Raw genomic sequence first — 13,732 nt, 5'->3', positions numbered from 1 at the left:
ACACTTCCATCACCACCAGGCCCATGTGGCTTGAAGGGAGATAGGATTTGTGCAAGTGAGCGTGCCTGCCCCTCCCCCCACTTTAGAGTTTGGGAGAAGAACCCTACACTCTGCCCATCTCGTCCTCACCCCACCCCAGGATTATCTTCAGGACTTTTCACTTTGAGCGTGGAAGTGAGGGTTTAGAGCCAAGGTGGGCACCGGGTGATCTCGCCCATTTGGCACCTGGAGCCCGGCACCAGGAAAGGATGCTCGCGGGAACAGGGCCCAGAAGTTAGTGTTGCCTCGGGAGGAAGCACGGTCAGTCAGGGAGTTGAGGGCCCTAGTCATGAGCACCAACATAATTTGGCCTCGTGACAGTCCCCCAGACCGTGCATCCTGGGAGGAGGTGGGCAAGGACTGGCTAGGGCCTCACCCCATTTGGAAATGTAGGGTCATTTACTCCGGAGATCACCGCACCCTCTCCTGGCCAGAGAGAGGGCCACTGCAGGGAGAGCCTTCCATTCCCAGCCCAGAATGACCCCGATTGTCTGGAGATAAAACGGGCAGAACTAAAGGGGGATGCGGAATCTCCCATAGTTGTTTGCTGATTCTCCTGCGTTTGGGGCTGGTGGAGAATGTGAGTAGGAAAGGGATGGGGCCTCCCAGTCAGGTCTTTAAACAGGCCCTGGGAGGAGGAGGGATGGTGCCAAGTGAGGGAGGTTTTAATCACAGGTGTGTTGGTGACCCCGACCTCACCCTGCCCAAGCCCAGGCTCACTGCAGTCCTACTGTATATCTTCCAGCCATCACATTTACACAGTATCTTAAAATAACATTTGTGATAAATGTGCAATTTAACTAATTTATGGTGCTATGATGTGCTCAGGGCTACATGCAAGATGAAAATCTTAAATGGAGCTTGAACAGCTCACTTCACAACAAGAAATCAATATGCCACATCTTAGCTATTCGCTGCAGTCAACATTTAGCAAAAATATCAGTGATGTATCTTTAAGTTTTAGGCAGCAAGAATTCTATAATTAACCCAAATCGTACATAGTTAGAGAGGGTTGGTTATGATGAGGACCCAGATCTCCCTGGCATCTCCGTTCTATTTTCATTCTGCAAAGAGAAAAGAAAAAAAAAAATATATGTATATTGATAGCCACCAAAGAGATGTCTCTCCCCAGGGTGTTCTGCTCAGGTGAAAGTGTGAGCCTCTCCAGCAGAATTCAGGGCTGTGGCCTCTCCCAACTGGGAAGATTCCTTTTCCCAAATTCAGACCACTCCAGCTAGGTTGACTTCCCTGCCCCCAACCCCTGACCACAGACCGTGCCACAAGGTCTGGTGACCAAAGAAATACTAGAAAGGAAAGGGGTCTCGATGCTGGGGAGAGCTGAGCGCCTTCTTGAGAGCAGAAGAACCCCCACAGTGGAGAAGGACAGGAGCTGATGGGAAGCAAGGCTGCCTTTCGCAAATCCTCTGTTAAAACTGTTATCTCCAGAGATTTCTAAGTCATCGAATAAGAAAGAAAAAAAAATAAGTGATTTTATTTTTTTCAAATTCATCTGCAAAGTTCTTTTGAAATTGGAAAATTGCAATGGCATTTTATTCTGTTGACTATTTAGCACAAAAACAATACAGTTTGTATTATAGGAAGCAATCATAAAAATGAAAACACACAAACCCCAGCGCCACTCTTTAATAATAAATACTTTAACTTTAAAATAATAGCTATTATCCTTTTAGCTAATGGAGAAATTACCATTTTTACTCTGCCAGATAGTTATTCTTTTGGTAATAGAAACACTAACCTTTTTTCTCCCTAGGGATTTATTAGTAAGCACGTGTAATCTTTGGCAAAAGGAAACCTGAAAATGCACTTCCCGTGGGACCCCCTTCCCAGTCGATGCCTTTCAGCCTGCAGCTGACCTCGGGAGCCTCGGAAAAGGTACTCATGCCTGTGTGCCCACGCAATTCGAGTGTGCTGGCCTTTGCAAAACATGCTATAGTTAGCTTCGGGAACAATCTCACTCCTTTGGGGAAGGCTTCAGCTCTGTTTCTCAACATAAAGCTTCTGAGAAGAAAAGCTCCTTTCTAACAAAGCCCACCTTCGCGTGCGTGGTGTGGCGACGTTGGGCAGCCGAGGGCTGGACTCCCCGTGTCAGTGCAGAGTAGCGGTCCAACACAGGGTTTTGTTTCCAGGGACGTGCTTGATTTTCCCTGCACTCCATTGGGTTTCTCCAAGCCGTAGGGAGATGCTGCTGGTCTCAGAGACACCATTTTTCTCTCCCCGAGGACTTGCCAGGAGCACCCTCCCCCACCCCCCAGGACAGTTTAAAAGGCAAGCCAACCCAGTTCCAAGGACATCCCAAAGCACCTTTGATCTGGGACCTTGTTCCCTGTCCAGCCAAGATAATGAATGTGACAGATTGTCGGTCAGTGGCCTGGCGGTCTGTGATGTCTGGACAGAGCAATGGTGACTCAGTTAGACCACAACTTTGGACATGGGGAATGATCTAGAACAAAGTTAGCGGCTTCCTGAGGCTCAGCATTTGGGGGTCAGGGCCCTATCTCTGGTCCAAAGAGCCAGGTGTTTTCAAAATCAAATCCCAAGGATAGTAGATCAGAGGAACTGCTCCTCCACCACCTTCGTGTCATGTCATGTACTAATATATTCCTAATAAATCATTCCTGATGATAATGGTGATAAGCAAGGTGACCTCTTTCCAGAGATTAACGTCCACAATTAGCTACTCAGAAATTAGGATACACTGTTATTTACTGTCTAGCCCGTGCTATGAAATATGGTGGCCACCAGCCACATGTGACTCCTCAAATTCAAGTTGATTACAATGAAAGGCTGAGTTCTTCAGTCATACCTGCCACATTCCAAGCACTCAGTAGGCACACATGGCTAGCAGTTACACTTTGAGGGGCAGCCAGATACAGAATGCCCCTGTCCTCCCAGAAAGTTCCTCCGGACAGTGCTGTTTTTCCCAAGTAAGAAAGAGCTCAGGGCTTGAAGACAAAAGTGTGCTTCCTGTCCTGGGTATTTCTAAGAATCCTTCCTTTGCCAATATGGGCACAGGCAACATTCTCACGTGCTAATATCTCTGATCAAAGCCAAGGACACACATAATTAACCTTGAGCATAAAATTATAAACAGAAGTGCACGCATCAGTGTATGAAGTTGCTGATCATTCCACCTGCTGTGGATATTATCTGGGCTGTGAACTCCAAAGCCCAGAGATCTGATGGATGTGGCTGTGACCTTGCTCTGCCCTTAGCTGGCGAACAGTCCCACAGTTCTTGCGCTGCTCTCTTTGCCCAACTGGACTTGAATCCTTCTCTGGGGCTTGGGGACTGAGACATGGCTGGGAGGCTGGCGTGGCTCCTAGCCCCCACACATGAGAACGGTGAGTCCCCTGGTGCAGCCCCAGGTAGCAGCAGTGAGGGTGGGCAAGAGGCCCATCCTTCTCTCTCTTTAAAAATTAAAATACATAAATAGGACTTCGGAAAAGACTTTTTAAATTTGGAGGGGGGAGCGGCTTATGTTTTAAAAATTATTGCGTTTCAACATCTCACTTCCATTACTTTTTTTTTTTTCTTTTCCCACCGCAGGATTCCAGGGACACATTTACGACCGTCATAATTTTGAGTTAGAGATCTCCCAGGCCAAGTGAAATGAAATTACGAGAAACTGAAATCTGTTTTAATTGGGGCATTTATGGAAAAAAGTCAGATTGGCTGCTTTTCTCCTTTATGCGGCAACCCTGGTTCAGGGCCATACCTGCGTCCGGGAGCCAGGGCCGGCCAAACTCGGGCGGCGATGGAGCGGGGAGGAAGAGAGACAGAGAGAGAGAGAGAGAAGAGAGAGAATGAGGTAGGTGTGTCAGGAAGGAGTCATTTTCTTAGCTTAAAAAAAAAAAAAAAAAAATGGAGGTAGAGTCGCGGGAGTTCCGCCTCAGTGACCATGAAACCGAGTCGGCAAAAGCTGAAGGACCCGGCTCCTGAAAGCCTCATCAGGGCTTGTCATCGCTCTAATGAATATCATTTAAATTGCTTTGTATATTGGTGGAGTTTGGATGTCGATTTAATTTGTGCATGTGTTTGAGTTCTTCTGCTTGGCTAGGCTAACAGAGAAGCAGCCGCCTAATGAAAACTGAGTTGGTGACAGTGTGATGTGCTCCAACCCAGTCAAATGGGTTTGAAGGGCTGCAGTGACAGCCCTCAGAAAGAAGTCGATGTGGCTGGGGCGGGGGAGAGCAGGGAGGCTTTCCTGCTGGTGCACAGACCTGCGAGCAGGCGGCGTCGCCGCGCCTGGGCCCGGGACACCCGTGACACGCGGTCCTCGTTCAGCCCAGCCCACCCGCAGCCCTGGGCCGCCCAGGGGAAGGCCCCCCAGCCCCAGACCCGAGGCTCTGTGCCGGTCCCGCCGCGATCCCGGTGGCTGTCCCCTCTCCGTGGTGAAGACACAGGGATGCTGTTGCTGGGATGTGGCTGGAAGCCCCAGCTAAGAGGGCATCCTCCTGTTTGGACACCCCCAAAGAAATAAAGGCCTTCTCTCATGTTGTTTTCGCCCCCGGCATCTGGAGAGGGAGGCCAGCTGGAGTGCCTGTGGGAACCATGTGTAGGTGTCGCCTTCCCCGGGCCCACTGTCATTATCAGGAAGGTCAGCCAGACTCCTGTTTGCAGAAACACTAGAAATGCGGGCTGAGCCATAAAGCCAGCCACCCCCTTCCTCCCCACTCAATCCCTCACCTCCAAAGGGGCCATGGTTCTGGAAAGAGTTTGACCTGGGACCGGTACATTTCAGTCAGGGACTGGGTCTCCAGATTCATGGGCCTACAGCTTCATCATGGGCTGCCCAACACCCCAGATTCTCTCCAGAGTGGTGGGGTGGGGAGTACTAAGCCAGGGGGCTGGACCCAGGCCCGAGGGGTGGGGAAGGGGGGAACGGGAGCCTATGAAAGCAGCCCCCTTCCCTGCCTTCTCTGCACTCCTCGAAGGTTGACTATCGAACAGACGGAACCTGCCTTCAATGGCTTTCTCCAGCTTCTTATTATAGCCTTCTCAGAGGTTGTCAATATTCACATGATCAACAAGGCAGCACGTAACCCGGGAAAAATGATCACAGATGAGAATGTGTTTGGGGGTCTGGACTGCTTTCTCTGCTCTCTAGACCCCCTCCAGCCCCACCCTTGCAGGAGTCTGATCCAGGGGCTGGGGGTGGGGGGTTCCTCTCAAGGCTGTAGAAGAGACGGACCCCTTCCCCTAAATCAGACTCAAAGGCAGAGATGTGAGGCGCTCACTGGAAAGCCAGCCCCTGTCTCTCCACCAGGGAGAGACAGGACTAGGACAGAGTGGGGCAGGAGAAGGACATGGGGCCTGGGGCAAGGGCTCACTGGAGGCTCTGGAGCAGATGGCAGAGGGTGTCCAGACCTTCCGAGAGTCCTAACTACCCAGTCTGTGTAGGGGACTTTGGAACCACGACCTGTTTGGTAGTTGAGGTTCATTTTCCTAAATATGGGGACCCACTGGTCTTGAAAGAAGGTCTGAGGCGCCTCTGTGTGCCTGAGGCATGAGGTGGGGGCACCAATAAGGACTCTGGGACCCTGCACAATTCCCAGGGTGGGGGGGCTGAGAGTTTACCTCCCCAGGTGACCAGAACACAACCTGTCCACCTTGGTGGCCAGCACCAGGAATGAGGGAAAAACGCCTAAGACCCGTGCTGGACTTGAGTGAGTCTGGAGCCCAGCTGGAGAAAGGAGACAAAATGGTAGTGACAAATAAATGTCAGACGTCGGAGTAAGACTGAGGCTGGGCAGCAAACAAAGTGGGATCGCAAGGCTCAGTCCCTGAAACTTGAGGTCCCCTGGCAGGGAGCCTGTCTTTGGCGAGGCAGGCCTGGGCTGGACCTTGAGGGTCGGATAAGATTGGAGATGGCAGGGAGAGGAGGGCACAGGAGGCCACAGCCCCTCTTTGTCAGAAACTGTTGGAAGGCTGGTGGCTTGGCTGCCTTCTCTGGCTGCACCTAGAGATGGCAAAGCCAATGGCCTTAGCCTGTGTCACCTCCTGAGACGCTCCTATTGAATCACCTGAAATTAAGCTGTGCCCATAGATGTTTTCTTTATCCATTCCAGAGTTTCTCACATGGTGTGGGGGGAGTGTCTTTCTAGGATTCTTCCACAGTTTCTTGATCTTGTAGGGCTTGCAAAGTGCTCATGGACACATCTATTCGTTGGCTTAATGACAGGGTCTGGGGGCTCCCTGAAGTCCACACACGGACCTTGGCCGTGGGTCCCAGTTAGCACACTTGGCTTCCTCCTGCTGCCTTCCCGAATTTACAACTCATGGGGTGCCCCTTCCTTTCCAGGCTTGGGGGTCAGGAGGGCTCATTGAGATGCTGTCAGCAAGAACTGGCTCAGGATCTCAAGCGAAGAAAGGAAGTTTGGCCCAGGTACATGAAGTCTGGGCATAGCGGTGTCAGCCTCTGCTGGACATCGGTGCTTAAGTGCTATTCAGGAATCTGTCCCTCCCTGTCTTTGTTTCTCTCTCTGTCTCTATCTCTGTTTCTCTATCTCTATCTCTGTCTCTCCCTCTCCTCTTTCAGCCTCTCTGTCTCTGTTTCTATCTCTCCCTCTCTTTCCCTCTCTGTCTCCCTCCCTTTCTCTCCCTCTCTCTTTCTACCTCTCTCTGTCCCTCACGCCCCGCCCTTCTTGCCTTCATGCTTGGGCAGTTCTCCCCTCAATGTATGACCTGCTCATAGGTCCTGCTCGGCAAACTTAAGGGAAAGGAGTTTCCTGTCACCATAGTGGGAACCAGCACTCTGGGTGGTCAGGATTGGGTCCTTCCTGGACAACAGCTGTGATTCTTCTCAGCAGGGGTGGGGTCACAAGTTCATCTCAACTTGGTTCCAGGCCCAAAGCAGCAGTACTTCCTCTGTTGCAAGGTCAGGTTCAAGCTGTACACCTAGGGTTCAAATCTGGGATACAGATGGCTCTGTGTACAGGTTGGTAGATGTTTCTCTTTGTATCTGGAGTAATACCTAGAGCCTCAGCCTCGCCAAGGGGGTGATGAGCTCGTGGGCTTCCTTGGGAGGGGGCTCCTCTAAATAAAGGATCTCAATTTTCTAGGAGGCTGTAGGGATAAGCCTGGTGAGAAGACAAGCTATGGGATTTCCACTGGCCCCCAGGGGCAGCTTCTCCTGGTGGCAGGTATGGGGCAGAGTGGGCAGCATCTCCTCTTCCTTGGGCCAGAAGTGTCTGTGGACACCGCTGACCTTGGGAAGCTCTGGGCTGCTCTCTTAAGATATAGCTAGAGGCCTAGAACCCTGCCGAGACGGTGGGCTTCCCCTGCCCAAAGTCCACAGGTCCTTTTTGTTGCACTTCCTAGACCCTGATATGGCTGTGGGCCAGAATTTACTAGAAAGTAAATTCTAGAAAGCTGGAATCTCTGGCACCTGAACTGAACACGGAATGTTTAGCAAGTATGGGTTGTCAGACGTAGCCTACAGACTGAGTATGACCTGCGGATTGCTTGGTGTCAGCCACACTTAAAACACCGAACAAAACTAACTTTAGTCGGTTGCCAACTCTTGAAAATCGGGAGATTTCAGACAGATCTCTAGAGGCCACATTCCTCCGTGACAGCACATGGCTGCCCATTTCAGCAGGAGCATCAGCTCTCAGGTTGCCCCCTCCCCCCACCTTTTGTCTTGTAGGCAAGGATCCTCAGGAAGTGGAGGCTGTTCCTTTAACAGGTGATTCCAGAAAGCGCAGGTGGAGGCCAGCGGGTGAAGGGCAGGGGCTGGTGAGACAGGAAAGGAGAGGAAGTCAGTTCCAGGTCCACCAAGTTGCAGGCTGCCCCCAGGGTCAAAGGGACTTGAGCCTGCTGGAAAGCTATGTAGGACTGTGGCAAGATGAGTCCCCGAGTGGTCCCATCTCAGGGTCAGGCAGATGGGGATTCTCCACTCCGGTGGGAACCTGGCTGAGCACTGCTCCCCAGACGTGGAAGGCTGTGCTCCCCCCAGGTTAGAGACCAGGGTCTTGCAGTAGGAAGCCCTTGGCAGTTACAGAGGAGGGGCTCAGGAGGTATGGACAGCACCTTCCGCCTGGCCGCTTCTAACACCCATGTTCCCATCTGGCCCCTGCTCTGCTGCAGGCATTAACCTGGGGGGCTGTTCGGCCCAATGGGAGGGCTGCGGATGGGCCAAGATAACCCTCCATGTCAGCCCCAGAGCGGCCTCTAGAGCTCAGGCGTCCCTCTCCCCCTTGGCTGTTTCCACTACCCTGTGCTACTTATTCCAGGGAGACTGGAGCCCTGGATGCCTCACTCATCCGTTTTATTTTATTTAGTTATTTAATTATTTACTTATTTATGTGTTTATTACCCATCTAGTTCCAGAGATAACTTAAGGCTTCTGTACAGCTCATTAATTGCCTCATTGCTGGCTAGAAACAGTGAGATTGGCTGAGAGGGGAGGGAAGCACAACGAGTTGGGGGAGGACCCGCAGGAACCATGATACGCGGGAACCTGGCGAGCCGCCGCAGAGCCCCGCCGCTGCCTGGACCTCACCGGTGACATCTTGCCGGAAATGGCTCCGCACAGGAAGTCCCGCCCACAGGAAGTCCCACCCACCCCGGCCAGGGCACCCCTTGCCTTGACCAGCCCCCTCTGGCCCGGGGAAGAGCGCTGAGAGAGCTGCTGGCCCTTGTGCCTTTCTGGCTCCTCGCGCTCTCTGCTGGGGCTAGCGATGGGCAGTGGGTGGCGAGGTGGTGCGTGCCAAGAGAGGAGGGGCTGCTCTCTCAGCTTCAGGCATCTTCCATCCTGCCCTCCCCGCCCGCCCCCGCCATTTCTTTGCGTGAGCAGATGTGTCCTTCCTCCACAGAAATGCCCTGTCATAAAGTTAGTGGCAGAATCCACATGGATTATAATAGAATCAAGGTGGGCACAACTGTCGTGAGAACGTGGAGGTGAATTTTCAGCCCATGTCCCCGCTCCCCCAGGAGGACTGATGGGGGTGGAGAAGGGGCTGAGCCATGGCTGGCATAGGGGCTACGACGACCCCTAAGGTCCCCGCAGGGAACGACCTCACATCACCCTTCCCAATGCCAGCCGTCCTGCCCCGTTTGCTCGCCCAAGAAAGACATCATGCCAACACTGCAATCAATTAGCCCTGAGGAGTGGACAAAGGGGGTCGGGAAATTAATTTCATTTGGGTTTTCTCTCCTGAGGCCCTGCCTGGCAGCCAGCTCTCCCAACACCCACATGTCCCAACTGCTCCGTCCATCAGCTCTTGTCCAACTTAACTATTCATTTTATGTATTTTAATTTGGGCAGAACATTTATTTGGCTTAAATTTCCTTTTCAGGGGTTGGAATGTGCCTTCCACACACAGGCAGAGATGATCTGCTCGAATTTCGTCAGAAGGAGTTTAGTTTACAAAGATAGTAACTGAGCTATTAAAACCAACAACCCCTTTTAAAGCAAACAGACCATTAAAATATAGGAACAGTTTATGGCATAAATAAAATGGAGGATATAGATTATTTAAAGATAAGATTTTCAAGAAACAGGGATAAAAAAACATTTAAATAATTTCACCACGATATTTTTTTTTTACAAAGTGAACTTCAAAATGCAAATGCAAATTAAAAAAAAAAAGCACAGAAAGACATTAAAAATCCATCTTCTTAGTAAAGGCGTACAAAAAAGGCTTGACTTTTCCCTCTAGATCTGTAGACGATTTCAGAGGGGCGGGGTGCAGGGAACTACTTGAATTCATAAATGGCAGGATTTACCCAGCTTGGGAAGCCACATTGTGGAAAAAGAAGCAAGACATTTGCTTCTAGATCATTCTCTCGAGCAGGCTGACAGATACAATAATTTCGTCCATTAGTCCGATCCATTGTCTTCCTTCGGCACAGAAGTACTGTACCGCGGAGGTAGATTTCCACTGCTATGCGTATTTTAAGGGTTATTTGGCAACACGAGTAAAGCTAAAAGTAGCCTCTTAATCTAATTAATTGACATTTCTGAATCTTGCTTTCACAACAACACATGGTTTCATGTTCTGGGTTTTAGCACTTGTCAAGCTTTTTTGGAGAATGTTTTGGTCAGAATGACAAGATAATTTGTGGCTGAGGCTCCAAGCTAGAGAAGTGTTTAAGGCTATAATGATTTATTATCATCACAGAATAACAAAATTTACCAAGTGTTTCATCAGAATTTTTGAAATAAGTTTGCCACCATAGGAGAAGCAGCCGGGTGGGGGTGGGCTGCGTCTGGAGACGGGGAGGGCTCAGGCTTCCATATACAAACCCAGCCATGCCTGAGTCCTTAAAATTTCTCTCTATTCGATTTATCTCGGCGGCGTTCCTTGAGAGAGAAACCCCAGAGCGTTTTAGGAGGACGAGGGGTGGTAGAAGGAGAACAGAGAGAAAAAAATCAGACCTCTCCCCCGGGCCCCGCAAGCAGGAAACCCGAGTCCCCGACTCCACTCGTAACATATATGTGGCTACAGCCAGCGATGAATTTCTACATTTTGGCACCGGTCAGAGTGAAAGTAGTCGCACTATCTATAGAAACTTTGAGATGGAGAACACTTGGAGTGTGCTACTGAAAATGCAAGAAACACATTTTTGAAAGGATGAAATAATATCACTGAGTGACAGTAAATTAACATGCTGACATTTGCAGACTTTCAGAGCATTGCCATAAAAAGAAGTAATACAACATGACTAATTTGGACTTCTTCTTTCTTCCTTCCTAGGGAGAGACAGCCCTGCCCCTCCACGGCCACCCTGCAGGCTGTGCCTCGCCGGCACTTCCTCCTCTTTCCCAGGAAATACTTCTGACTTAACCATTCCTCTGCGCTCCTACGACTTTGGCTCTCGGAGTCTCCGTGGAGAAGGCAAGCTTGACTTCCGTGCTCAGAAGATGCTCTCTTGAATGTCACACAGATGTTCGGTGGCTGGCAGAGGGTTTGCACTTCTGGCCACTTCGTGACAGCCTGCACAGTCCACCCGCCTCCTCCATCCCCCACCATGCAGTGCCAGGGCTGGGGAAGTCCTTGCATGCCTTTGAGCATCATTTCACAGATGGGGAGACTGAGGCACAGAGAGGCCCTAAGTTCCCAGGCTGCTTCTTTTTCCCCTGGGCCAAGCATCCAGCCTGGAAAGTCCTCTGGGTGAAAACAGGCATCCTCTCCACCTCCCTGTGTGGGAAATGAGCCTTCTGTTATTGAGCCTTCTGTTATTGGTGTTATTGGTGCTGGCACAGTGCTCGGCGCACAGAAAGCACCCACTAAACAGTTGCTTAATTAATGAAAAAAAATGCATGGGGTGAATGGATTCCCCAGCTCACTGTCTCTTCCGAGGCAGCAGGGTGGGGGAGTGGGGAGGTGCTCTCATAGCCAGCGATTTCCTTTGTCAGACACCTGGGGTTCAGCAACAAAAGGGAGCTGGACGCCCCTTTGTTCTAAGAGCTGTGTTTCCCAGGTGAGTGCCACACCCCTCCTAGCAAAAAATAACCAGGGGTTCTTCGTTCTCACCCAGCATGGTGGCTGGCCCCCAGGAGAGGCTCAGCAAACACATGTTCTCTAATGAGAGAGAGGCTCATTTTCCTCCTGGAGGAAGGGCTACCTGGAAATGAATGCACATTTTTTTTTTTTTTTTTTTACAAACTGCCGCTGTGGGATGTCGGGAGAGCAACATGTGCTGGGAGGATGGCTGAGCTCCGGGCTTCCTGCATGGCCACAGATCCTAAATGCAGACCTTGCCACAGAGGTGGAGGGGCCAGCCAATGGCTGGACCTTTATGTAGGGTCCTCTGACTACCTGTGCGAGTTGATGTCTGAGAGAAGCCATTGCAAACAATGAACCGGATGTGGACAGGCTGGTGAGTGTGACTGTGACCAAGGCGGGCTCAGCCTCGGGAAGACAAGAGAGGAACCCAGGATGGTGCGGATGCCGAGCATGAGTTACTGGCTGGCTGAGTCTCAGAATTGGGCACGGTGACAGGGGCAAAGAGCAGGGGACCCCAGCCCCCTGAGCTCTGCCACTCAGAGGATGCAGAGGCTGGAGAGCCTGAGTCTGCCGGGGACCAAAGTCTGATCTCAACACGGCAACTGGGAAATGAGCGAAGGTCAGGACAGACGATATGCCAAAGACTCATAGCTTCCATGCTGTTCTGATCACTAGAAATCAGATCAGAGAGTTGTCCCCTCTTCTCCCGCAACCAGACCCAATCTCTCTGACGGGCTATTTCAGTCCCATAGGAGACCTGAGTTCTGGGGCTCCCCTGAGGGCTCTCCCAAGGCCTGAGATACCACACTGAGCCCGGCTCTGGCTATCTGATGATTTGAGGGGTCTGATGGACTTGGTAGGGGACACATGAACGATCACAGATGAGCTCCCATCCCTCCCCCTGTTCAAGTTCCCAGCTTCTTGTGCTAACACTGACCAGTCCTGTCCCCACCAAAGAACGAGGGTTTCTGGAGAACATGGTCTCCTGGTTTTCTTCCTTATTCTGAGCAAAAAACCTAGTGAGCTCAGAAGCCAGAGGCAGGCACGCTTCCAACCCTGGCAGGTACCCTCAGCATCCACCTTGCCCTCTTACGGGCCCAGAGGCCACAGCCCCATGTGTCTGGCTGAGAGTGGCCATTTCCAGCCCTGTGCGGCGTGACCCTACCAGACCCTGCCAGGACAGCATGCAGGCGTGCGGGCAGACTGTTACGAGCTAACATAAGTTGAGACTAACCTTTCAGCAGAACAGTTTGAGTTAAAATAAAGGGATTGAAAAAGAGTACAATGACCAAAAAAATCTATAAAAATGCAATTGCGCTAATATAATTTTATCACTTATTTAAAAATTTAGTCGACCCAAAAGACTACCAAGTGTGAAATTAAGGAACAGCTCCTCTACTTTTATGGAAATCACTCTTCTTCACTTGTCTAATAGCCTGATTTTGTCAGATCATTTATTTCCATGGTTTTAAAATGAGCTTGACAGACAGAATTTTATAACACCACTTTACTGCAAATAAGAACATCATTTTCGCTTATTAAAACTGAAGCTTAGAGAAAGCATTAAAATTAACAGTTCACTCTGCTTTAACCTTTTGAATACTGCCATGACTTTACACGGAAGACTGTGTGTAAAGGAGGCCGTCGGTCCTGGGATAGATGCCGGAGGTGGGACAGGGCAGGGAGCTCAGTTCTGCAGGGACTCGCAGAGGACACCCACCCGACTGGAAATGGCAATGATGGTGTCCAGAGGAATCCGCTGCCCAGCAATGAGCATCAGCCACTGGAAGCCTAGCACAAGACCCCAATCCCCCACCTTGGGGACACCAAGGGGGCCACTTGTTTTAATGTATGGCTAGGGGCCTGCTTTTCTGCCCAGGAGACTAAAGGGATGGAAGGCTAGGCTCTCTGAGTCTCATGCATTGATCCCTCCTGCCTTTATTCCACAGATACCGCCGAGCATCTTTTATGTGCCAGGCACGGTTCTAGGCACGTGCAATGACTCCTGGGTTAGACCAAGTCCCTGTCCTTGGGGGACTTAGCATGTCCCAGGGGGAGGCAGGCCCAAATCCAATAAGCTAATAAATGTATAATCTCATGCCTGGGAGGGGGATGCCGGGTGCAGAGGAAACAGAAGTGGAGCAGAGACAGACAGACAGTGTTTGCTGAGCTCAAGTGATCTCTTTCTGGCTCAGGACTCTGGACAAGCAGTTGCAAGA

This window comes from Lutra lutra, chromosome 17 (assembly GCF_902655055.1).
Source record: "Lutra lutra chromosome 17, mLutLut1.2, whole genome shotgun sequence".
NCBI classification, from domain to species: domain Eukaryota; kingdom Metazoa; phylum Chordata; class Mammalia; order Carnivora; family Mustelidae; genus Lutra; species Lutra lutra.
This window is presented reverse-complemented; position numbering follows the sequence as displayed.